Source organism: Lissotriton helveticus, assembly GCF_964261635.1.
Source record: "Lissotriton helveticus chromosome 1_1 unlocalized genomic scaffold, aLisHel1.1 SUPER_1_unloc_77, whole genome shotgun sequence".
NCBI lineage: Eukaryota > Metazoa > Chordata > Amphibia > Caudata > Salamandridae > Lissotriton > Lissotriton helveticus.
In genome coordinates, this window is record NW_027611722.1 from 342,509 (window position 1) to 368,021 (window position 25,513).

General features: G+C 45.9%; 1 protein-coding gene across 2 annotated transcripts in view; it reads right to left on the minus strand.

Moving 5' to 3' along the window:
* LOC144806462 (uncharacterized) overlaps window positions 1–25,513 on the minus strand; it is a 368,766-nt gene that overhangs the window by 40,891 nt on the left and 302,362 nt on the right. The window contains exon 1 of one of the 2 annotated variants that reach the window (XM_078672820.1): window positions 24,834–24,953. The exons of the other annotated variant lie outside the window; for it this stretch is intronic. The gene's annotated coding sequence lies outside the window, so the exon portion shown is untranslated. Of the gene's footprint in view, window positions 1–24,833; window positions 24,954–25,513 lie in introns of those variants that run through there. 2 annotated transcript variants of the gene reach the window in all.

Here is a 25,513-nt window from a genome sequence, read left to right on the forward strand (position 1 = left end):
GAGGACCTCTGGGGGGAGATTTTTGATGGAATTTCACAAATTCCAGATTGTAGTCTCTGGACACTATGTCCAAAACCCATCGATCTGTAGTTATTACAGACCAATTGGAGAAGAAATGGGAGATCCGCCCTCCAACTTTGGTCGGATTGATGGGAAGAGTGGTTGACAGTTGGCAGTTGGCAGTTGGCAGCGCTTTTTTGAGGAATCTCTACCTCAGCAGGAGGATTTCCCTCTGTACTGCTTGTAAGAGGCAGCCTGCAGCTGTCGAAACGACTGCTGTTGCAGGGAGGAGGAGTAACGCGGTTGGCCCGGATAGGGACGGTACTGCTGATATTGGTTGTAACATCCCCGAAAGGGAGAGGAGGAGCCACGACCCCTCGCACCCCCAAAGGGCTGCATTTTAAACTGTACAGTAGACACTTCACACTACACACGGACTCAAGAGGCCTGGAATTTAGACTTTGACATTCCAAAGGAAGATCAAGACTGGCAGCGGTCCTGTGAACTAACAAACATGGTTTCTAGTAATGCCCATTTTCGAATGATACATTATAAATTTCTGTGAAGAACCTACTTAACGCCACAAGACCACCACAAGACCTTTATCGAATGGTCGTGTCTTGCCCAGATATATGCCTGCGCTGCAACACTGTGGGGGCTGATTTCTTACATTAACGATGGCCCTGCGATGCAATACACTCCTTCTGGCAACAAGCTGTCGAAGAAATGGTGCATGCCATACAACTAAGTATTGATCCGACACCGAAATGCTTATTATTAAGCCTCATTAGATGCCAGAAGGGCGCAAGATAACCTATAAATTTGGTCAGTCGCCTATGGTACTGGCATGACGTAAAAATGCAATCACATGGCTGTCCCAGCATGCCCCAACGATTGCGCTCTGGCATAGAGATGCGCTCGACTGGGCCCTAGCTGAGGAGACACATATGCGCCTTAGTAGAAAGGATGACATATTTGAGGATACACTAAACACTTGCCGTGCTCATACAGATAATTCCTAGCTCCTGCTTCCTGAGTGACAACAGACACAGACTCTGGCTCTGAAACTGACGAGGCAAAACACTACGACAATGGGGAGGAGCAAGGAGGTGTCTCCACATGATAATTATAAGGTACATTCCCAATTAGGGGAATGGGACACTTATTGATCACCTGGAGAATCGGAAAGCAGATTAATGCATGTGTAATTATTGACTGCTTCTTGATTAACCTACTTACGTAGAATATATTGGTATTATATGTCTCTGTATACTCTGACTGCCAGGTTGCATGTTGTTAAAATTAAAACACAGTTCTAAAAAAAAAAACAAAGCCATTACATTGTGGGTGGTAGAGGGTAGTGAACCGGTAACTCACGCCACACTCCTTCGACATGTGTTTCAAGTAGCCAGTCATGAAGTTGGTACCTCTGTATGACACCACCTCCTTAGGGAAGCCCACCCTGGTAAAGATGCTAATGAGGGCCCTAGCCACTGCAGAGGCAGTGGTAGTCCAGAGGGGAATAGCCTCGGAATACCTGGAGGCATGATCTACTACCAACGGAACTGTTCCCTGATGCTGTAGGGGGTCAAGGGGACCAACAATGTCAACCATTGCCTTTTCAAAGAGAACGCCTACAACTGGAAGCGGGATTAAGAGGGCCTTTGGGTTCCCACCTGTCGTGCCACTGGCTTGACAGATGGGACAGGAGTTACAAATCTCCTTCACCTTCAGGTGCATCCCTGGCCTTTAGTTCTGGTCTGGTCAAGGTGTCCAGCTACGGGGATGCCACAACCAGGTCCTCTAGGAAAGATACAAACAAGTTTGCCCCACTGAAGGGAAGATAGCTTAACAGGAGCTTCTGAGAGTTACTTACCTTCAAGACTCTCATCCAGATATGCTTCGTGGCTGCTTTCACTGATCTTAAAGAAGATGTGGCTGCACAGACGCCAAACAATACGTCATATACAACTCTGACCCGAAGTTCTATCATGGAAAGCAGAGAAGAACAGTCCGTTCTTTGATAATCTTAAATAGTCTGGACAGAATAAGTTGTATATGTGGCTGCTGATAATGCACAAATGGAGGCGCAGGAACTCCCCCAAACGCCCGAGGCTCTACCACTCTCATAGTGGCACCAGGTTTGGGGTCTTTGCCCTCAGTGTAAAGGATTTCCTCCTCCCAATATGTCCTGTGGACACCACTGCCATCACCTCCTTCCTGTGCTGCAGCTTGCCGTCACAGGTTTTCAAGACTGGGACAGGTTTTCTGTCCCTGGCACAGATCTTCCCTAGAGGGTCGCCCCAGGGCCAAAAGCTCATCCTGGTAAAACGTCAGCTCCTGAGGCTCAGTTGTCTCTGAGGCTGAACCTTCTTCCTCCTGAGGAGAACGGTCTGGTGTCTGACTGGAAACTGGTTCTCCAGTTTTCCTGCCTTTTCTCTTGTAGGACTGGGCCATTATTCCAGACTTCAGCACCTCTTTTACACCCGGGCTCTGCTCTGTGCTATGGTTTTCCCACACACACCCAGTGAGAGGTTCCAAGCATTTCTGCATGGATCCTCAGTTCTGCCTCAGCCCAGGCTAAGGGTTCCAAATCATTGCCAAGAAAACAATCACCTAGTATGGATGAAGAGACTGCTACCTCTTCGTTGCCAGCAACTCCTCCTAAATCAACAGACACCCTCGCCTGCGGGATGGGTTTTGTCACATTTTCAGCATTGATGACTGGAAAGGTCCTCCCAGGCAGATACTGTTCTAAGGAAACTATCTGCTCAGTCACCATGGTGATGCTGGCACCAGTGTCTCTCAAGGCCTCCACCCTAACCCCATGTGCATGTTAGTGGGCCAGGCAGCTAAGGTGGCTAAGGCCACATCCCTACTTGAGTCGCCTAAGAGAGCTCATTGGCATGGCCATTGCTCTCCTGAGATCCTTTCTGGAGATTGGCAGCTGCAGGTACTGCAGGTGGACCAGAGGTATATTTCTTGTTTTTACAGCTAGAGTCTCAAGGAAAGTGCCCAAGTGACCTACTGCCATGGCACCAAGCCCATCTTAGGATCCCAGTCCTTACCCTGGTACCCACCCTTTGGCTGTCAAGAGTCTCTGGGCCCACTCCATTGAACAGGCTTTTGGGGCCCTGAAGTAGAATCTTTCTTTTTCGGGTTACCCCATTTCCCTAGGGTCGCTTTCTGGCCTCTTTCTTTTGGTCTCCCCCCACCTATATCTCAGACAGTCCCTATGGGCATCGCATACAGGGATGTGTGGCATGTCGACTCTTCATTTTTGCCTGCACCAAGACACACAGCTGCAGTGGCAGTATGTATGTATGTATGTATGTATGTATGTATGTATGTATGTATGTATGTATGTGTGTATGTATGTATGTGTGTATGTATGTATGTGTGTATGTATGTATGTATGTATGTATGTGTGTATGTATGTATGTATGTATGTGTGTATGTATGTATGTGTGTATGTATGTATGTATGTATGTATGTGTGTGTATGTATGAATGTATGTGCTTGGTGAGGGGTCCCTTAGGGTGGCATAATTTGTGCTGCAGCCTTTAGAGACCCTCTTAAACAGCAAGGCCCTTGGTACCAGAGGCATCTTTTACAAGGGACTTATATGTGAGCTAATGGGGTGACAATCGTGGAAACGACAGGTACACTTAAGGGAAGGAGATCGGGCTCAGGGGACCTGGTTGGCAGGGACCCTGTGCACGTCCAGTAAATACTACATTTTCCAGGTAAAAAGTGAAGGCTAACCATGTCCAAAACAGGCCCTTTCCTACATTGAGACATTTTTCCTAGGACAGCGGAAACTCTACAGCAGGTCTTGCTCACAGTCCTTATACTGTGACTGCCACTACTGAACATTAACCTTGAATTGTTAAAGCATGGCCAGGATCTGGACGGGAGCCAATGAACAGGAGGGCAACTCACCAGATAACAGAAGTCTTTTGTCTTCACACTCACTCAGAGAGAACAATGCCATCCCATGTATTGTAGGAGAAAGAGGCCACAACCCTCAGTGAAACACTCACCTCTCAGATGGGATTCGTTAATAAGAATGAAATGAACATAACAGGTCCCTGGGGACCCCACAGATACACCGTTCCTACCAGTACTATAAAAGCTTGGGGTCCCACAGGTAAACTTAACAGTGCTACAAAGGCTTAGGGGCCCTACAGGTAAACCTTTCCTAACCCAGTGCTACAAATGCTATGTGCTCAGTGCAGCAGGACTGAGCGCTCTAGGGGCGCAATTAAGTTGCTTGGCATTTATCTACCCTTAGCTAAGCCACGTGATAAAGGCAGTCGATCAGGATAATTCTCATCGATCAGAAGTAGCTCTCACTATCGAAAAGATGAAGACCCTGGTATAACACAAACACAGACTTGCGGTTAGGCTCTACCAGGACATGCAGTAAACTATTAATTTATGTATATGTAGGATTAGATTGCATTGCAAGTTAATTCTATGTCAGGACCGGAGGCTCTGATTATGCTTTTCTTTCTCCGCTTTAATCCAAAATCATAAACACAGCAGCCAGAAAAGCAATAAAAAGATTTTTTCTTGTAACATACAGAGAAAAAACGTCATTTGCTCTTATAAGAAAAAGTAAAACTCAGTCCATGAACATCAAATCCCATAAGTCCAAGAGGTAGCCTGCCACGTAGTCCTTCCTCACGGTCTCCAACTCCTAGAAAGCTCCACCACCTTACGCAGACTTTGTCTTTCTTCGCTGCTGCGCAGCTAGTTAAGTACCCTTTTTTGCTCTCTGTGCATTTGTGTGTTAACTGTGTTCTTTTCTTATTGCGGGGAGGGAACGTCGATGAAGGGATTCCGGAATACATTATATGTTTGGGGTTGACCTTCCCTTCACAGGTTCCCTCGATGTATGGCCGCGGGAGTGTTTCCTACTCCTTTCGCGGCAGTCCAGTTGCGGTGCTCTGCGGGGCCACCAGGGGGCACTCGCGCGTCTCGTTGCTCCCACAGCACGGCGTCTTCATAGAGGAGCCGCGCTGAGGGAGTAACGAGTCTGCCGGAGCCTGTCCCCAAGCCGCCAAACCGTTACGCCCTGCGGGGTCTGTATTTGTCACCCTTTCTGCAGCATTGACGCCCATTGGGGGTCCGTATTCTGGCATTGATTTGACCTCGCTGGCGGCGGAATGCGCAAGATTGGCCCAGGCCTACGGGGGCACCCCGGCTCCTGCACCCCTACCCACCCTGGGGGAGGATCCCCCACCACCCAAGAAGGTTTGTGGAGAAGGCTCCGTAGGGGAGGCACAGGGGGTGGACAAGGATGCCTTTGAACGCCTGAAAACAGCGTTTCTGGCCAAGTCTCTGGCATGCTGGACCCAGATGAAATCATACATCCACGGTCGGCGGCCTAGGCTCCTGGGGACAAGGTGGCCAAGTTTGTGGCAGGGGCCTCCGCAAGCCTCTGGAAAAGGAAGCTCGGGCGTCTTAGGGCGGAGTGTCCACGCCCCACGTAGGAGGGGAAGGTGGCACTGACTCCAGAGTTGGACGCTAAAATGACGACTTTCCTTGCAAAATACATTAAGGATCCGCGTAAGGAGATAGACCGTTCCTGGCGTTCGTGCAAGGATAAGCTCCTGGACGCCATTGGGCCAATGAAATTCTTTTTAGACATGGCGGAGGAGGCGAAGGCAACAGGATCAGTCATCTCACTTGATGTTTTGTCTAACTGGGCGCAGAGGGCGATAGCCTTTTTGGGTAATGCCAACTGCGCCCTGTCCACGGAGCGTCGGCGCTCCCTGCTTATCAAGTTGGATCCAAAGCTGGGTGACTTGGCGTCCTCGGAAGCAGGTGTTGTGAAGTATCTAGGACCCTAGTATTAATTTCCTGATTCATGCCCAAATATGGATCAACGCAATCCTAACATGGCGTTTCCTCTGCCACTAAGCCCCTAGAAAAGTACAACAGGCTCTGAAACAGAATCCGCCACTGAAGTCCCGGGGGAAATTACCCGTGCCTCCAGTATTGATTTGTACCCGACCCTTGGAGTGAGTTACGCACTTCATGCTTCTAGTGACGTTAATATGTCCACCCTTGACGTCAAACCAGGCAACTTTTTAGTATAAATATGCCCAGGTTTGCCTAGTCAGACACACGGTGGTTTGGAGCAGATTGACTGACTTCTCGCCCGACGCCCTGCTGTCTGAAAATCCTGAAGGAAGCCGACCCTCCCGTCCGAGGCACTGAGAAAGACGCTGTCTTTTCTCCAGCCGAGAAATCCAGCTCCAGTGTTCCCCTGCCGCCCTTGCGGGTTGCCGGGAGATCGAGTTCTGAGAGAGAGAGATACAAGCCCTCCCGCATTCTAAACAAGGTACGGAGCTGATTAGACTCTAAGAGAATTCTTGGTTTTAAACTTTTAGCAAAACGATTCAACTTAAGGTACTTCTCACTTACTTCATCCCTTATTAACTAACAAAAATGCGAGGCTCATTCCGGTAAATATAAGAGAAAATCTAACTTTAAAACTAATAAACAACGGATTACCAGCTACAGGTGGTACAGGTGTGTTTGTAATAGAGGCACATGAGTATCGACAGACAGAAGTATTCTATTCATGGATAAAATTCCCAGCAGCAGATACTATAACAAATGAGTTCCACTACTATGAACCAGGTGAAACTGTGGAAAAGTAAATCTTGCCATGTTCTGTGTCCCTACGTATCATCCATCATATGTTATGTGTGCATGACCAATATGCATATGTTATTCCCCATGTCTGATTAATGACGCAATTACAGTTGTGTCCACCTCTAGTATGCCAGTTTCCAGTCCTCGTGAATACTACGAATATCAGGCCTATGTAAAGCTACGTTGCCACGTTTCTCAGTGTGCACGTTATTCCATTATAAAGTCCCCGTTTCCAGGCCTCAACAGGGCCCGGACACTAGATTCAGCTCCTGTCTCCTGAAGCCTTGCTGAGGAGCGATCCAGCCCCCACCTGTATCCTCGACCTTTCACTTACTTCCTGCCTCGCAGTGCCCGGTGCAGCTTGGCTCTGCCTCTGAGTCTGCCAAGACTATGTTGTGATTCCAGCTATCAGTTCAGTCCTCCTTCTCTGCATTCCTAAGCTACTGAACTGCATCAATAGTTTCCGTCACTGTCTAGCCTATGCGGCTCCATGTTAAGAGAAATACTGTATTTAATGGTCATTTAGTATTCTTCATCACGCACTACATGTAGAATAATGCATGGTCCAGTCTTAGAGTCAGTTAGCTTTTCCCCTCATGACTTCTAGTTTATATCAACATGTTCCCTAAACATCAGATACCAGATAGGGTTTAGGTACATGTCGCTCCGACCCTCCAGACTTTAGTCTCTGCTCCTAGCACAGAGTTCATAGCCCCCAGCTTCTCCTCGTAACACGTCATTGCCCGTTTGCGCACCACCATCAGGTTAGAGGTCCCGGCTCCTTAGGTAGCCCCCTCCTATGTTTCCGCCCCATTCATGACATATTCTGTTACGTCTGCACCACATGTCTATGTACACGCCCAGTTACACCTTCTTTTTACTCTTATCTTTCGCGACTGCTACGCGTCACGCCTTCTGCTCCACCCACTGCTACGCCTACTGCAATGTAATGCTATGTGTTTGCGTTATGTATATATGCTCACGTATTGTTATTAAAAGGTTATCCTTCCCAGCGCGCTCATCCCAGATCCAGCCCCAGCAGCTGCTGGGCCCCTGTCGCCCTACTAGGCCCTGTCATCCTATTCCTATGCAGGTTGTCCTGTTCCTGTCCTTATGCTGTAATAAACCTGCAAAACTCCTACTACCTCGAATCTTGACTCTTATTTATTGAGCTATCTGTTATGATATATGTCTAGTCAAAAATAGGGTATTATTTATTTATTTACCACATAATGGCGCCCGAACAGGGACTTGCCCTTTCCCCACGCGTCGGTGAAGCCACGCCGACCCCCTGACCCTCTGCAGCCGTGACGGAACCATACCGTGCACCGGCAGATATTTCTGCTTCAAGTATCCCTCAGGCCCACGGAGGAGACGGAGGAGGCGGTCCAGCATCCAAACGAGACGGTGGAGGAACGCGGCGAGTCCCGACCAGAGCCCAAGCCAAGAGTCCAAGGTCCGAGGTATCCGGAGGCCCACCCGTAACTGAAGTCCGAAGTTCGTCGTCCGTCGTCGTAGCAGTCCAGTCCAGTCCGAGGCTTTCCGTTCTTGCTGCCCGGTGAGTACCATTACTGGGGTAGTATCTAGACAGGGTCAATCTAAATTGACTCTGGTCCGTGGGTTGGTGGTACCCAGACTCACAAACGAAGTGTTCACCTAGGTGGATACGGGTCTTGATGCGTCCCTTTATGGGACCGGTATGTTCCGTACTGTTTCAGCAGTGCATCCAGTAACTCTAGTCTGTTCCGTTCTCGAGAAATTCTTGTGTTTCTGTTCTCAGTATTCCAGGTAATATTCCGTCCGAACTGTTATGTTATGATGTTGTTCAATGTATTTCCAATGTCGTGGTATGCCTGAATTGTTCTCCCAATTGTTATTGTTCCTCGTGTATTGTATTGTGTTCCGATTCAAGTTTACAATGTCTCTCTTTTCGAGATTACGTCAGCTAAAAACTAGAAAAGGTTTGTTAGAAGAAGCAGTTCCTGTTCCGCCGAGGGACAGTCCAGGTCATTTTATGTATCAGAAACATGGCATAAGCGCCATATTGTATCTAGATTTATGGGTAGAGTATACCAAACAGTTAGAAGAGAAGTATAGATGGCCCGTATCGGGTACATGGGATGCCGAATGCATCATGCGAGTAGAAGAAGCATTATGGAAGAAGAAAGCCAGACAGTCACAGAAAGATGCCATCGAGTTATGGCGTAAAGAATCTCATAAAAGAACTGAAAAGGAAATCAGAAAGACAGAACTAAGTAGAGAATCCCAAGAACGAGCCCAAGAAAAAGAACTAATCGAGATAGGTGAACAAGTCAAAGCCGAACAGTCAGACAGACAGAGGCATGCCCTTATTAGGGGTATGTATCCTCTTCTTGCCGAAGGCTTGCCAAAAGCGACCCCAGAGGCATCCAGTAATTTCCCGCCACCATTAGTTCCGACCAAGCCACGTCACAAACAGACCGCAGCTGATATTTTTATTTCGTCCTATTTGGACGACACAGTCCCAGAATATGCAAATCCTGTTCGCGCTCCGCCAGTCCCTGTAAATCAGGCACTTCCCGCTCCTCCAGACACCGGAGTACCTGTTACGGTACCCCCGGTCCAGCCCGCCATACAAGTCCAGCCTACATTTCCATTTCCCACTCTGCCAGGACGAAGAGCCTCAGTAGACCTAGACTCTAGTTTAGGGGCCGCAGGGGGAGGTCCTCCTCAAACCCCGCCGCCACACAAGCGTTTAACGTTAGCCGAATTACATGCACAAGCGTCACAGCGTACGCCTAGACATCAGACTGTAGCAGAAATAAGAAAATCCCTTGCCGAATGCTGCTATGATCCAGTCCCAGGCGAGGATAATATGGTTTTATATTCATTCCGCGTAAGAAAGGTGGCCGAGTATCTAGTCACCTTACCGAATATGAAAGAAGATCTAGACAGAATATATCGTTTCATCCGTACAGGGGATGATCCAGAAAGTATTTGCGAGGCCATGTCTCAAAGGAAAGCCGAGATCCAGCTCATGATATTAAAGTTTCTGATAAATTGTCTAATAAGAGAACAAGATTACCCGTCTAAAGATCCTGCCGAAATAAAAATCCTGACAAGGTGGAGTGATAATATAGCCGAGGGTAAGCACAAGACCGTCGGTGCTATGGAGAGTATGTACAAGAAAATCCGTAGGGAAATAATAAAGATACACGAACAACGTAAAGCAGCACAAGTAAGCGAGAAAGAAAGTATCTCTGATACTGAAGAGGTAGAGGACGAGAATCCCGCCAGAATAGCGTATGTAGGAAAATCTAGATTTCCAGACCGCCATTTACGCCTAGAACACAAGTCTATTTTTCATCATCCAGCACCAGAACAAGGTTCTCTAGAACAAGTATTCCAAGCTACCGATCACATTCTGAAATCACGAATCGGTTATAGTGAGTTAAGTACCATGCATGAACAGGAACTAGCCCGATCAGCAGTCCGATGGATTACTGATTCTACCACTTTTCCAGACGAAATAGTGGCACAAATGTTTCTGAAAATGCCCCCAGCCGAGCAACGACTGGTGGGTATGTATATGATTCAGCACCTCATTACTTTGTATGAGGGTCAACACTCTGATCCAGGTCCGTTACATGATGTCCTGAACGAGTTACTCCAGTATAGATGGAAAGGTCTAGGTACCGATTTAATTAGTGTCATTCTAGAACAGCGTCACAAATATAGAACGTTTCTGAACCCGCATTTTGTTCATGCCTCACCCCCAGAAAGTAAATCATTCTACATAGACAGACAGAATCCGTTACGAGAAGTCCACCCAGTTAAAGGAACGGGTGGCGAAATGCAGCGAGTGTTTGTATACACTCCAATAACAAAGATGGAACTCCTCGAGATGAAGAAATTAATTCCCTGTCATGACAAAGATCCAGCAGGGTTCCATAGAGAATTAAAAGACATGCTCCGTATGGGAGAATACACTTACCCAGATATCATTAAAATGTTAAAGGTCCTGTTGCCCGCAGGGGTGTATGAAAAGCTAAAGGAAAAAGAATGGGAGGTGGGAGAGAAAAAGATCGATTGGGCAGTTCTAGAAGCTGAAGACAAGGCACGAGTACCAGGTACCGGTCTTGGAGATAAATGTAAAGAATTACCAGAATTATTAATACAAGTTTTACCTAGATTATTAACAACTAGAAAAGAAGACTGGGATGCAATCTCAGCCTGTAAACAGAAACAAGATGAAGATATTAGTGATTTTTATTCTAGATTTGAAAAATGTTTCAGTATCAACAGTGGTCTCAAGACAAGTAGTGAGTCATACCCTCACCTTTTCGTTACTAAATTAGTCGAGAATTCAAGTCCATCAATTAAAAACCGAGTTCTGAAAGTCGAAAGCACCTGGCAAGCAAATACTCCGTCCCAGATGCTCCAGATGCTCCAGTACCACCAGAATAGAATCAGAGAAGAGCAAGAACACGAAAGAAAACGTATGAAAGACACGAAAATGAAAGTACTAGTTGCACAATCTGTTCCTCAAGACAGTCAGAAGAGGGGTCCGAATCAAGCCAGTCATCCTGCAGCTCCCGTTAAAGGGAACTGCAATTATTGTAAACAGCCAGGTCATTTTATAAATGAGTGTGCAGTTCTGAAACACAACATAGCTACTGGTAAGACTAAAGAAAGACCACGTCCGCCTAGACAAGAACAAGTTTCACAGACTCCTCAGTCACAGAATACACCACAGACAGTTACAGCACCGCAGCCTATTGCTGCAACACAGCATGTTACATCGCAGATGTACCAGTATGCACAGTCTGAGTATCCAGAGTACCAGCCATATTCATGAAACAGCCTAGAGAGGGAGGTAGGCTTGCCTCTCATCGAGATACCTGTAGATCAAGAAGGTCCCTATGTTCACAGTCAAGTATTAGGGAAAGACAGAAAGTTTTTGATTGATACAGGGGCAAGTAGGACCACAATTAGTCATGCCGAGGTTCCAGGGGCTCCGCTCTCAGGCTCAAGAAATGTTTCCCTTGGATTTTCAGGAAAGCCGATCGTTAATGAGATTTCAAAGCCAGTCACTCTAGAAGTAGGTCCATTGTCCCGTACTACTGATCTGTTACTTACTAAGTCATGTCCAGAAAACCTATTAGGCATTAGGACACTGAAAGAGTTAGGTGCAGTTATTTGCTGCTCCCCAGAGGGAATACGTCTGTTCCTACGTGACTTTAAGGGTCACTATGTATTACGAGATTTTGATTCAAGACTGTCTAAAGTTCCGCAGTATTTATGGGCGCAAGGTCCAACTGATGTAGGTTACATGCAAATCACACCCCATCGTGTGACTCTCAAGCCAGGTGTAGTGTTACCCCGAATCAGGCAGTATAGATTGCCACCTGAGGCTGTAGCAGCCTTATCCAAAATTATAGACGAGCTCATGGCTCAAGGAGTAGTTGTAGAAACTGACTCCAATGTATGTAATTCTCCGATCATTCCAGTCATGAAACGTACTGATCCAAATGCACCCCCTGTATATCGATTAGTGATTGATTTACGGGAGCTTAACAAATGTATTATTCCGCAGTACCCAGTTGTCCCAGACATCTCTTCCCTATTAACAGCCATTGATTCCGAAGCCACGTTCTTCACTGTCATAGACCTCAAGAACGCATTTTTTAGTGTTCCTATTCATCCAGACAGCCAGTTTCTTTTCGGATTTTGTTTAAATGGAAGGAGCTATATGTTTACACGAGCTCCTCAAGGTTTCACAGAAAGCCCTAGTATTTACAGTCAAGCACTTAAGAGACAACTTGACAACATTCATATGCCAACTGACACTGCCCTGCTCCAGTATGTCGATGATCTACTGATCACAGCCCGTTCTGAACGTGACTGCGAGCGAGCGTCACTGACGGTTCTGTATTTCCTAGCCGAGATGGGGCACAAGGTGTCCCCTTCGAAGCTTCAATTCTGTGTCCAGCAAGTGGTATACTTAGGACACTTGCTGTCCAAGAGGGGTAGGCAGTTGACACCAGACCGTATCCAGTTGATAGCGAGTCTTCCCCAGCCCAGAACCCAGAAGGAGGTACGTGCCTTTATCGGCCTTACTTCTTATTGCCGACAATGGATTCCTCAGTATGCATTTCTAGCCAAGCCACTGATACAGTTAACGACACAGGAGGCAGCCGCATCGACTGTCCTCCCTTGGACATCTGAACATACACTTAGTTTCAACGAGTTAAAGAAAGCCCTATGCCAAGCTCCAGTTCTAGCGACACCGAACTACAGTAAGCCCTTTACACTTTTCGTTACTGAACGTGAAGGTACAGCATTATCTGTTCTTACCCAAGATCAAGCAGGACAATACAAGCCGTGTGCTTACTTTTCTAGCACACTAGATCCGGTCGCCCAGGCTTTGCCTGCGTGCCTCAAGTCAGTTGCAGCCACAGCCCTAGCTATCAGACAAAGTGATTCCATAGTTTTAGGACACTCTCTGACAGTACAAGTTCCACATTCCGTGGAAGTTCTTTTAAATCGAACACAAACTCAGCACTTGACAATTGCACGTTTAACAGGTTATGAATTGACACTGTTTCAGCCACACATAGAAATCAGACGCTGCAACATCCTGAATCCTGCTACACTGTTACCATCAGTTAATTCAAATCTAGCCACACATGACTGTGTGGAAGTAGTCAACATTACGACAAAGCCAAGACAAGACCTGACAGACATTCCATTACCAGATCCCGACCTGACACTTTATGTGGATGGTTCATGTATGAGGACTAGTACAGGAGATTTAGTTGCCGCGTATGCAGTGACTACTGACATTGAGGTTATTGAGACACACCGCATTGACACTCTGTCCGCTCAAGCAGCAGAGCTAGTTGCTCTGACACAAGCCTGTATACACGCCAAGAACCTGAAAGTTAATGTTTACACAGATTCACGCTACGCATTTGGAGTCGTACACGACTTCGGAGTGCTCTGGCAGGAGAGAGGTTTCATGACTTCTCATGGAACCAAGATTCAGCATGGTCGCCTCATTCAAGCTCTGTTAGATGCCATACATTTACCGACATCTATCGCTATCATGAAGTGCAAAGCACATACGAAAGTTACTGACATTATTTCCCAAGGTAATGATCTAGCAGATCGCACAGCCAAGCTTACAGCCCAGACTCCAGACATTCCAGTTAACAAGACACATACTCCAGATCCGATTACATGTATGACAGTTAAGGACCCTGCACAAGATGTCATAGATATCCAGTCACATGCTACTCCCGATGAAATCAAGAAATGGTCCGAACAAGGAGGGGTCCAGACAGATCAAGGATGGTTAACAAAGGGTAGAGCCACATGGTTTCTCCCCGACTCTATGGTTCAAGTCATCATTAATACCGCACATAGTCCAGCACATTTAGGAGAAAAAGCTATGTTAGACAGTATCCAGAACATTTGGTTCAACAAGCATTTACGAGCTGCAGCCAAGCAGAAAGTCCGTACCTGTATGATATGTTGTCAGTTTAATCCAGGTAAAAGTGTCCCGGTGGAACAAGGTGGATTCCAGCCTCCTGACCACCCTTTTGAAGTCCTCCAGATGGATTATATTCAGATGGAGCGATGTCGAGGTTTCAAGTATGTCCTTGTAGTAGTATGCGCTTTGTCCAGGTGGACAGAAGCATATCCAGTCCCAGATTACACAGCCGCGACCACTGCCAAGCAGTTGGTTCGTGAATTTTTCCCTCGATATGGACTCCCTAGAGTCGTATATTCTGATAACGGTCAGCCATTCTCATCTGAGTTGATGAAGCACGTTTCCCTGTTGTTAGGGTACCAGTGGAAGTTTCATTGTGTACGCCATCCTGAAGCAGCCGGTCTCGTTGAGAGACATAATCAGACTCTGAAAATCCGAATTGCTAAAATATGTAAAGACAAAGGTGTGGACTGGCTAGTAGCTCTGCCAGTCGCTTTGTTTTATATGCGCATGGTCGCACATTCCAGATCAGGTCTGTCCCCGTATGAGGTCGTATTCGGCCGCCCCCCTAACATGTGGGGTACTCCTAGACCCCGAAGTATTACTGATGTTTCATGTAATATGCTGACAGATTACCTAGCTTCCTTGATGTCTGCCCTCAACTCATGTCGTTCACAGGTTGCCGCCGCATTTCCAGACAATACCGAGGTGGCACCGCACGAAATCGTTCCAGGTTCGATGGTGATGGTCCGAAACTTTGACAGATCAAGTCCGCTGGAGCCTCGATGGAAAGAGCCCCGTCAGGTCCTCCTCACCACCCGTACAGCCGTGAAGTTGGAAGGACGCAAGGGATGGATACACCTTTCTCATGTTAAACTTTTTAATGGACTGAAACCCGCCTTAAAGAACATTTCCCAGGATATCAAGACCTGCCAAAATATTGTTTTAAAGGACTGTCCCGCAAAAGACATTGCTACAACCCCTCCCCTGTTAGAGAAAACTCCGCAGCAGGAGTATAAGCAAAAACTCCGGTCTAGTAAAATAAGTCAGTCAGTTTGATTGTCTAAGTCCTCCCCTAGGTGAAACGGTTAGACTGTTTCTGACATGTATAAAATAGACCCCCATAGTGAGAGAGTTAGTCAAAACTCAATTCAATGTATCGTTTTTCTAAGTTTCATATTATTCATCAGCATAATGATTTCCTGCACCAGTTACGCATTTTTCCTGTATTTTCCAGTTCCTCATGTAAAAAAGTCTGCTAATGTTACAGTAGAGCACACGTTTAGTGATCTGCCTCCTCACGAATATTCATACCGCCTCGCTATGCGTAATAACTCATTTATCCGTATGTTACATTACTCACACCAGACCAGCAATGCCACTAATTGTTGGGTGTGTGGTCGACTCCCCCCTTTCCAGACACCGAAGGGAGTTCTGCCACTCTTTCCTTATCCTTTTTCACATAATGGTTCGTGTGGAGCATGGTCCACGTTAACGTCATCCTTAACAGATATGTCTTTTCTTAACAGTACATGTTTCCCAGACAAGCAAGGTTTCCCCCACAGAACAGGTTTAGATCTAGAGAATGAAGTGTACAATTTAGGTAACTATTCTTCGAATTTCATGGTCCTGAATGTTCAGTCTGATACTACTCCAGACTCACCTGCTATTTCAGTACTACCAGTTAAAGGCGAATTATGTGTCCGAAATAAGGGTTCCGTACATGTAGGACATAGTGATTGTACTACTATTATCCAGTATAGTGACAGTGAGAAATCTATTTTTAAAGCTTCACGTCATTCTTATTTTGTTTGTGATCAAACCGCATATGTTCGTTTGCCCCTCGATTGGGAGGGAACCTGTTACATTGCCTTCCTACTGCCACCTGTTTTTCTAGCCCCACCTGATTATCATAGAAACACACATCTAGTACATACTAGACACAAGAGAAATCTCCCGATTGTCGATTATACTGAAACTGCTGCAGAGCAATTCATTGATATTGATAAAGGTGTGTTCCCTTATTTAGGTACAGTTGTAAATAGTAAGCTAATCCGTAGGTTAACAAGAACCCTTGAAGCAGTAGTAGATGAGACTGCCTCCGCTCTAGGTAACTTAACTGAAGAGCAATCCTTTATGAGAATTGTCGTGCTCCAGAATCGTCTCGTCCTTGACGTCATACTGGCCGATAGGGGCGGGGCCTGTAGAGTCATCGGATCTAGTTGCTGCATTTTCATTCCAAATAACGCGCCGTCTGTTTATTCAGCTATAACCAGACTCCATAAAATTGCCCATCTGATACACCAGAATCCAGGCACCTGGACATGGTCCGGTTGGTTCTGGAATATAATTTCCGCATGGGGATGGAAAGTCCTGTCCTTTCTAGGTATCGCAGTAGCGATCATATTCAGCTGCTGCCTCTGTATACAATGTGGCCCTGCGATTTGCGGCATTTGTGCTACCTCTTGTATTCCTAGTCCCAAGCCCCGTTCTAAATCCCGTTCCAAGACAATTCGAGACGAGCAAATGGTACTGTATGAAATGATAGATGGTATCATGAATATTGATGTTTCCTGATGGAAACGTAGTGACAAGGAGGGAATGTGGAAAAGTAAATCTTGCCATGTTCTGTGTCCCTACGTATCATCCATCATATGTTATGTGTGCATGACCAATATGCATATGTTATTCCCCATGTCTGATTAATGACGCAATTACAGTTGTGTCCACCTCTAGTATGCCAGTTTCCAGTCCTCGTGAATACTACGAATATCAGGCCTATGTAAAGCTACGTTGCCACGTTTCTCAGTGTGCACGTTATTCCATTATAAAGTCCCCGTTTCCAGGCCTCAACAGGGCCCGGACACTAGATTCAGCTCCTGTCTCCTGAAGCCTTGCTGAGGAGCGATCCAGCCCCCACCTGTATCCTCGACCTTTCACTTACTTCCTGCCTCGCAGTGCCCGGTGCAGCTTGGCTCTGCCTCTGAGTCTGCCAAGACTATGTTGTGATTCCAGCTATCAGTTCAGTCCTCCTTCTCTGCATTCCTAAGCTACTGAACTGCATCAATAGTTTCCGTCACTGTCTAGCCTATGCGGCTCCATGTTAAGAGAAATACTGTATTTAATGGTCATTTAGTATTCTTCTTCACGCACTACATGTAGAATAATGCATGGTCCAGTCTTAGAGTCAGTTAGCTTTTCCCCTCATGACTTCTAGTTTATATCAACATGTTCCCTAAACATCAGATACCAGATAGGGTTTAGGTACATGTCGCTCCGACCCTCCAGACTTTAGTCTCTGCTCCTAGCACAGAGTTCATAGCCCCCAGCTTCTCCTCGTAACACGTCATTGCCCGTTTGCGCACCACCATCAGGTTAGAGGTCCCGGCTCCTTAGGTAGCCCCCTCCTATGTTTCCGCCCCATTCATGACATATTCTGTTACGTCTGCACCACATGTCTATGTACACGCCCAGTTACACCTTCTTTTTACTCTTATCTTTCGCGACTGCTACGCGTCACGCCTTCTGCTCCACCCACTGCTACGCCTACTGCAATGTAATGCTATGTGTTTGCGTTATGTATATATGCTCACGTATTGTTATTAAAAGGTTATCCTTCCCAGCGCGCTCATCCCAGATCCAGCCCCAGCAGCTGCTGGGCCCCTGTCGCCCTACTAGGCCCTGTCATCCTATTCCTATGCAGGTTGTCCTGTTCCTGTCCTTATGCTGTAATAAACCTGCAAAACTCCTACTACCTCGAATCTTGACTCTTATTTATTGAGCTATCTGTTATGATATATGTCTAGTCAAAAATAGGGTATTATTTATTTATTTACCACAAAACTCCAGAGGAATATACTCCCTATGAGGAAATAGAAATTCCACTAACCTACCAACAGCACGAGCTGTGGTTTAATGGCGCCCTACAACACAGTAATCACATCAGTAGGCTCGGTCCACTTGGCAGACCAGGAGCAACGTGGCCAATATTAGCCGGTTACACACCCCATCCTGACAGGGAGAAAATGGGACATGATGAACTTTTGGCCCAGCTGAAAGAACTGATTAAAATACACAGACAATTAGTCCAATATGTCATGAGGACTCTAACAGTCCAACAGACAGTAAGAGTTCCCCAATACACCCCTCATCAGGCGAACACAAACAAAATAACACCACAGACTATACAGTCAGTAATTGGTAAATTACCAGCCAAACGAGAACAGATTCCATTTTGGTTGGCTCAAAAGATCACTCAAATAGAGGCAGTATTCCCAGATAGTACACCTAATGATAAACACAGGATTCTGACAATATGTTTACCAATGGGGATCGCACCACATGTGGAGGACTGTGACACTTGGGGTACAGTCTTTGCTTCAATCTATACAAAAACACATGGTGTTCCGTCTATTGCGGTAATAACAGACGTACTAAGACAGATTCAAAATTAATACGGTCCAGAGCCTGCTTTAAATCTAGGTATGAAATTACTGAAAGATTTTAAGCAGGTCTCAGGTATACTATTAGCCAATGTACGGGGAGAAGCAGCATCTGTGGCGATCCGCCAAAAATTAAGGGAAACACCTATCGAAGATCAGCCTTCTGAACTTGCCAGAATAATGGAAAAATGCTATGAAGAATTAGGTAGAGATAGTCTAGGTGGTAAACCACTGAAACCACAACTACCTGATAATGCAGGGAAACCCTTTATAAAAATTAATATAAATACTCCTAAAAAGAAATGGGAAGGTAACAAAGATACAAGCCCCAAGGAGAAACAGTTCAAAGTCAGAGGAAGGTCACCCCAGAGGAGAAATAGATCTCCAGAACGGGTAGATAGATCTCCCCAAAGGGAGCGCTCTGAGAAAAGATACAATCTTAGAAATAGAGATAATTTGAAAAAACCTGACAGATATCAAGATACTGATACACGTTCCTCTCGATCCTTTCAGACCATAAAGAAGAGCACGTGAAGTCCAAAGACAAGGAACCTGCTCTACCAAGTAAAAAATTAAAAATTTGAAAAAAAGAAGGTAGCAAGCCTGAGGGTGAAAGATGCCGAGGATTCTGAGGACACAACTCAAGAATGGAGAATGGGCTCTGACAATGCTAAAGTTTCCATTTGTAGTAGGCTTTCTAGCTTCCTTGAAAATATTCATATAGTCTGGTGGTAGTTGTAAATAACCAAACTCTATGACTTTAGGAGCCAAATCGCTAGGTTGAGTTCTCTGTGAATTGGATGTCTGATTTCTCAATGGCTCTGAGTGAGGAGACAAGGTGTCAGATGTAGCTTTTGATGTGGAACCACAGAGAGTTCCAAGGATGAGAGTAGCACGGTTGACGAGAACATGTGGGGGCTATTAAGATCAGAGAGGGACATTTGTCTGAGCTTCCGAACTAGTAATGGAATTAGCAGGAGAGGCGGAAAAGCATAAGCAAATATCCCTGACCAAATCATCCATAGGGCATTGCCTTCGGATGCTGGGTGTGGGAACCTGGATGCAGAGTTTGGGCATTTTGCGTTGTGCACTGTGGCAAACAGATCTATCTGTGGAAAACCTGTTTTGAACGTAGGGAAGAAGAACTTGGGGATGAAGTTCCCACTTGTGTATTTGCTACCTGTGTCTGTTGAGCAGGTCTGCAATCTGATGGTCTACTCCTGGGAGGTGTACTGCTAGGAGATAGATTTTCTGGCGAATCGCCCAATCCCAAATGCTTTGTGCAAGGTGCGACAGCTGGAGAGAGTGAGTCCCTCCCTATTTCTGTAGGTAGTACATTGCTGTCATGTTGTCCGTGCAAACTAAGAGTCTTGCCTACAAGTTGGGTGAGAAAAGCTGAGTGCTATGAACACTGCTAGAAGTTCCAGGTAGTTGATGTGGAGACGTTTGTGTTTGTCTGAACGCAGCCCCTGGACTTTGTAATGTTGAACATGGGCACCCCAACCGGTTACTGTGGAATCGGGTCTATGAAAGGCCGCCCTTTTGCTAAGTTTTGAGGGTTCCACCACTGCAGCGAGCGATGGTTGCCGCTGTCTACCAACACTAGGTCGGGGTCGCAAGAGCCTCCCACAATTTGTGAGCCCATTGGGAATGCCAGCCCTACCAGGGATGGTGGCCTGCTGGACTCAGCAGACCACCATGTCTGGGACTGCTTTTTAATGAAGCAGATTTTTTTTCCCTTTCTTTTTTTTAAATACAGCCCGTTTTTCTTAAAGGAAAACGGGATGCATTTTTTAAAAAATGAAACGTTTTCGGTGTCGGTAGTAAGGTACAGGGGTCACTACTGACTGGAGTTACTTAGCAGGATAATAGGTCTCAGGAAGTCAATACTGACTGAAGCTGGTTAGTATGATCACTAGTCCCAAGGTGCTACTAATGACTCAAGCTGGCCTAATGATAACAGGTCCCAGGGGGCAGTACTAACAGGAGCTGGCTAGTAGGCTTACATACAGGCCCAAGGGGCCACTACTGACTGGAGCTAGCTAAAAGAATAACAGGCCCAAGGGTGGTGGGGGTGCGAGGGGTGCGAGTGGCACCAGTGACCAGAGTTGGCTAGAAGCATTGACAACCGTTGGTATTGATTAGTGCAGGATTATAGGTCACACGTGGCACTGCTGAATACAGCTGGATAGCAGCAGTGGTGGCCTCTAGGAAGAAGGAATTGAGAAAGCATAACTGGATATAATAATAATAATAATACTGATGCTTGTAAAGCGCAAACAGCTACCTCACAAGGAGGTGTCCCGGCGCTAGTAGAGAGCTTACAGCTTGAGACAGAAACTAGGTCGAATGCTTAGGTTTCTTGCATGAAAAGCCAGGTCTTCAGGAGTTTCTTAAAACTTGCTTCTGTCGAGGTGGATTGAATGGCCAGAGGCAGGGCGTTCCAAAGTTTAGCCGTACCGGCAGAAAAGGATCTGCCCCCAAGTCTGGCCTTCCTAACTCTAGGTATAGTTAGCTGAAGCAAGGAGTTGGAACGTAAATGTCTATCCTGATGGTAGCGGGTGAGTCTGAGTTTTAAATAATTAGGACAGGTGCCTTTTAATGCTCTAAACGCCAGGGTAAGAACTTTAAATTTAATTCTGCTCGCCACTGGGAGCCAGTGCAGTTCGCGCAGGTGCGGAGAGACATGATGTTTAAAAGGAATCGATTTTATGAGTCTCGCAGCCGCATTCTGCACGATCTGCAGGCGCTGCACCAGATACTTGGGAAGACCAAGGTAGAGGCCGTTCGAGTAGTCCAGTCTAGAGGTAACTGTTGCGTGGACTACCGTTTTGCGGCACTCAGCAGGTAGGAGAAACAGAAATTTGCGAAGGTTCCTGAGTTTGTGAAGGCAACCTGTGGAGACCTGCTGAACATGCGAGGAGAAAGAGAGGTTTACGTCCCATTTTACTCCCAAGTTCTTCGCATTGGTTCCAGGGACTGGAGCTGGTCCCATTTCGGGGGTCACCATAGGTCTGGAGAAGGACGCGTATTTTTTCCAAAGAATAACACTTCCGTTTTGGATGCATTCAGCTTAAGTTTGTTAGTGTTCATCCAGTTGGCTATGTCTTGAAGGCAGCCCTTAATTTTGCTGAAAGCAACCTCAGATACTTCATCAAAGGGAAAAACCAATTGAGTATCATCGGCATATGAGATTGCCTTGACCCCCCATTTGGTGATCAAGGTAAAGAGTGGGGCGAAGTAGATATTAAAAAGTAACGGGCTGAGTGCAGACCCCTGGGGGACACCACACCAGAGACGTTTTGGTTTGGAGGAAAAAGTGCCCAATGCAACTTTCTGGGAGCGATCTGTTAAGTAGGATTGAAGCCAGTTCAGTGCTTTATCCTCCAGACCTGTGTCTCTTAACCTTAACATCAATCTTCCATGGTCCACTGAATCAAATGCGGCCGATAGATCCAGGAGCACCAGCATAGCTGATGCCCCTGCGTCTAAAGACCATCTGATTGACTCAGCGACCTCAATAAGGGCCGTCTCGGTGCTGAAGCCAGTCCTGAAACCCGACTGTGTTTCATGAAGGATTCCGTTTTTCTCTATAAAACTGTTCAGTTGGCGTTGAATCAGTTTCTCGAGCATTTTTCCGGGGGCTGCTAGCAGGCAAATGGGGCGCAGATTGGTCAAGTCGTCAGGGGCATGTTTCCAGCAGTCAGGGAATGTGCCAGTTTCAATGGATGTGTTCCAGATATGAAGGAGAGGTGCAACAATAGCTGACGACATCATTTTCCAGAGTTTTGGTGGGCAGGGGTCGTCTGGACCTCCAGATTTGCATTTATTTAGCTCACTCATGGCCTCATCACGGGAGATGTGATGGAATTGGGCTAAGGGAGGAGGGGGCGAATCTTTTATGTCAAAGTCCGCCATTATAGTGGGCGTGGGGTTTGAAAAGGTCTCATAGACCTGGATAATTTTTTTATCAAAAAAATCCGAGATGTCTTCGCAAAGTCTCTCTGATGGGGTTATCTCAGTGTCAATGGCTCTTGGTTTAAAAAAGGATTGAACAATCTTAAAGACTTCTTTACTAGATTGCTCAGCTTGTTGAATGGAGGTGGGAAAGAATAATTTTTTGGCTCTTTTTATAGATTGGTGTAAACCTCGTAGGGCTTTTTTGTAGCAGTTTTTTGCTGCTTCACAATAGTTTGCCCTCCAAAGGCGCTCCAACTTTTTACAATTACTTTTTTTCTCCATCAATTCTGCAGAAAACCAAGGGGCGGTAGGGGATTCTCTGCGAGACGTTGCAGTTTTGGCAGGGGCGATGGATTCCACTGTGTTGCCTATCCAGCGGTTTAGCAGCACTGCATCGAAATTCACCTCCGATGTCAGTGTGGGGCGGGTAGCAGCAAGAGCAGAACATAGGGTGTCAGCAGATAGTAATAGCTCGCTTAATCTTTCCGACGGCCCCCCAGCGCCTAGAGACCCTTACGGGTGATTGTGCGCTTTACAAATGTGGACTTTACTTTAGTTTATCCCAATTTCTACGTATGTAGGAACGTTTGCCTGTTTTCTGGGAATAGGAAGGAAGGGAGATAGAGAAGGGAATTAAAAAATGGTCCGTCCATACCAGGGGTATGGGAGGAAGGGTAGTAGAATCCAACACGTTGGAGAAAATTAGGTCCAATATATGGCCGGCACGGTGCGTGGGCACTGGTTTCTTTAACACCGATAATTGGTTACACATGAATGCCACAACGTGCATTGATATATTACATTACCAAATTACAATATTCTTATATTAATTTGTTGTGACTGTTCACCTTAATATGCCTGCAAAGTTACATGATTCTATTAGGGCACAGAACCATTTTATTTAGTGATGTCCATCTGCACACTTTCCTGCATCTTTTAGTAAATTGAATATTGACAAACAGAAGTGTTATTTCCAGAAACAGTGAATTCTGCAGCTTCTCTGTGTATCTTTTATCTGCACCTCACGGACTCCTCACATTCCTCTCAAGAGAAGATCCTGCCTCCTACTCATTAGTGTTGTGTCAGTAACTGCTTCTATCACGTGTTCATGTTTCATTGACTTGTATTAGGAGAAAAGTGTATAAAAATACATTGTAGCATTACATACTCCAACTTGCTTTAGGGTGGATGGTCTCGTCCATTGCAAAGACAATTGTCACTTGTTAGTTTGCTTGGCCTTTTGCTATTTTTGCATTAAATGTATGATAGATTTGTTGGCCTCCCAGTGTGTTGTGTTTTATTTTACATATCATAAGAGATGACGAGGAAAATGACAGTCCGGTATACACATACTTCATATAAATCAACTCACAGTATACTGTTCTGGAGGTTCAGTCCTACAGACATTATCTCTAACTGAACACCCTAGGAAGCATGTGCTTTTCAAACCAGTTGCCCTCTGATGGGGCGTCCTCGCTATTGGATAAGTCAGTATGTCCTGAATTTTAGGAGGGTTACTGTATCTAGTGCACCCTGTTAGACAGTGCTCACCTGTGGCAGTAAGATGTTAATAGGCACCTTATCACCTATGCACGGTGCAGGGTTTTGAGTTACAGAGCTCCTCACGCTGTGGAGAAGATTAGGTCACATTTACCCATTTTCGCATATTTGGTCCTTATGAAATGCCAACAGATTGCTCCATGACTATACATGGCATGAAAAAGGCTGACCTGATGTATAGACCCCAGCTTACCAGCAGGTCCACAGGTGATCGACACTTTCACACAGTGATAGGGGCCATTAGTTCCTCAATTTCTCTGCCACTGTTTTTAATCTCAACATGGACTAGGATGATCACATTAAGTATATTCAGACTTTCAACAATCTCACATCTTATGACACAACATCCTCTGTCATACTATGCTCATCCGGAGTACTTATTAAAAGATCTCCGACGAAGTGGCCTCTTGTGGTGCCCGCCAGGCATTGTAGCGCCGGCCTGCTGAGGAGTATAGCCCAATGATGAAGCATGTCACCTTTAGGTGAGTGAACGCAACTTGTCTTAAAAGCACATGCTTCCTAGGGTGTCTGCGTTCAGTTACAGCTAATGACTCTGGGACTGAACCTCCGGAACAGTATACTGTGATTTGATTGCGTTTTATTTTAACAAATGTACATAGCAGATATTGGCCCTTCCTTGTTTCACAAAAACGATCCGATACCTGCCTCGGAGCGCACTTCTTACAGACGAGAATGGGGTTATCATGTTGCTGCTACAAGCTCCTTACCTGTGCGAGTTATCGGGAACGATGCAGGATGCAGACCCAAACCAGCCACACATGGAGATCAATGACAAATACTGAAGAATTAACTGAGCTTCCAAGCTGGTGACCATTACTTAATTGACCCTGAAAATAAAAGACACGTTTTAGTATTCTGGTGACTCATGACCATAAAAAACAAAGGTTATAAATTCAATATTGTGTCAAACACTTAAAAAATGGAACTGGATGTGCTGAATCGTATGTTGCCCCAGGTCATGCGTGACACCTTCCACCACTATTGCTTATGGGACTTGTAGTTTTGTTTTTCTCATTAAAAGGATGGGCTCTAAAGTCCCAGTGTTCTAAGCGATGTTAGTTCAAATCAGAGGCCTGAGTGAGGGAGAAGCATGGCACTGCTCTGCTTAGCAGTGAGATGAATGATAGTTCCCCAGCCCTTCCATTCTTTGATCGACGGAGGCTCGTCGGCCATTCATATTTCTTTGAAACGAGAAAGATACTTTTATTGCAGATTGTGTCACTGAAGAGATAAAACCCTTGGGCTTGTTTAATCAACTATAGACAAACATGAACTATCAAGAACATGAGTTTCTGGAAAACTATCAAGCACCCAATCAGAATCAGCCGCCCTTCACACCCAGCAATTCTTGAGGCTTTGGAGAGAATGAATTGCACGTGGTATAAGA